Genomic DNA, 1,970 nt, shown 5'->3' on the forward strand with positions numbered 1-1,970 from the left:
GACATTGACATGTTGGCTCTATTCCTGATGAAGGGCTTTTGCCCGAAACGTCGATTTCGAAGCTCCTTGGATGCTGCCTGAACTGCTGTGCTCTTCCAGCACCACTGATCCAGAATCTGGTTTCCAGCATCTGCAGTCATTGCTTTTACCCAAATGGGCAGTTGCCTGTCAGGGAAATGTGAGGGAATGTATTTTGGGGGAAGGAACATGGAGAGACAGTACAGGCTCAATGGCACAACTCTGTGGGCAGGACAGGAGCACAGGGAGCTCAGGTTTCACATGCATGATTTGCTGAAGGTGGCCAGGCAAGCTGAAACACTTGGGAACAAGGTTGGTAGGATCCTGGGGTTTATAAGTAGAGGCTTAGAGTGTAAAAGCAAAGAAAGCATCTGATTCAACAAAGGATATTAAAGATGGAGAGAGTTGAAAGGGGATTTACGAAAATGATACCAGGAATGAAAGATTTTAGATAAAAGTTGAGAGAGATTGGGTGTATTCTCCTTGGAGTAGGGAAGATTAACATCTAAACCTTATTGAGGTGTTCAAACTCGTTACCAATTTTGACAGAGTAAAAGGGAGATCTTGTGTTTCCCATGAGTTGGTGTGTCAGTGACGAAAGCTCACAATTGAAAGATGGTCAGCAAAGAGAGCTCGGGGTGAGATGAGGAGAAGCATCTTTGTTAGGATTTGGAAGGTGCTGCCTGAGAGCGTGGTGGGAGCCTCTCCAAGAATGCTGGGTATTTATTGGAGAGGGATGAATTTAGAGGCCTATGGAGATTGAGACTAGCTGGGTATCTCTTTCAGGAGCTGGTACAGTCACAATGGGTGGAAGGGCGTCCTGTGCTGTAAAACATGGTGGACGGGGTTCCAATTTGAGGGAATAGTGAGGCGATGGACATGAAGTTGGTGCTGAGATCGGAAGGGAGTTTGCTGCACAGATGTTCCCAGGGTCTGACTGGGTGCTACAGGTGATTCACAGAGATTTTACTGTTGTACAACATAATTCCTGTGGGCTCCGACTGGATCAGAATCCCAGCCAAGGCTTCAGGAATTCTCTCTCCTTCTGGTAACTTGGTCAGATTCTTATAGATGAGCTTCAATCAAGGTGAGATCCCACTGCCAATTAAAACATAACCTTTGTAACAAGACCTGACAAAGGCTGAAGGCAACCATTGTCTTTATTGAGGGAGATCAGTGTGGGCCGAATCCAAATGGGGCTCAGGAGAACTGGGAGGGAGGTTAAAGGATCAACTAAACAGGACAAATGCTGTTGTGAGCTGTTGTGAAAGCTAGACTGAGCTAGGTGGCACCTCTCTCAGTCTAATGTCTGGGGACCTTCTTGACCTTCAGAGAAATGCAAGTTGTTGTCAGTTGGGTGCACTCATCAATCTCAGTGTGAAAGACTGGGGTCAGCAAGCCCCTAGCCTCGAGCCCATCCTGGAATCTGAGAATGCGATGCAGGAAGATTTAGCAGCTGCTGTTTGCAGCTTCTGCTGTCTCACCCAATACTAACGCTGTGACTCTGGTGGCTGCTGTAAAAGACGGAGCCTGAGATGTTTAACACCTCGGGGTCACACACACTGCCATGACCCAGGTCTCTGAAAGGCCTACTGACCAGCAGACACAGTCCTACCCTGGAACACACAGTGTAACCCAAATCGTGAACATGCACTGTGCAAAAGTGACTCAATGTGGGAGTCAGTGGCTGGAGAAGGGGTTACACTACCTCTCCTCCTCTGGTTATGGAGGTCTCAGCCATACACTCCTTCACCCCCATCGTGGGTTCCAACACCTCACAGAGTCACACTGTATCGAAGAGGCCATTCAGCCCATCAGATCCGTAGTGCCAAAAGCAAATGCTGCCCCCACCAGTGTCACTTTCCCACGTGCAGACTATAGCCATGAATGTGACCTGTGATGAGCATTATCATGTCACAGACAAATAACTCCACTGACACATCCATGACCAA

The sequence above is a fragment of the Chiloscyllium plagiosum genome, chromosome 42 (genome assembly GCF_004010195.1).
Source record: "Chiloscyllium plagiosum isolate BGI_BamShark_2017 chromosome 42, ASM401019v2, whole genome shotgun sequence".
NCBI classification, from domain to species: domain Eukaryota; kingdom Metazoa; phylum Chordata; class Chondrichthyes; order Orectolobiformes; family Hemiscylliidae; genus Chiloscyllium; species Chiloscyllium plagiosum.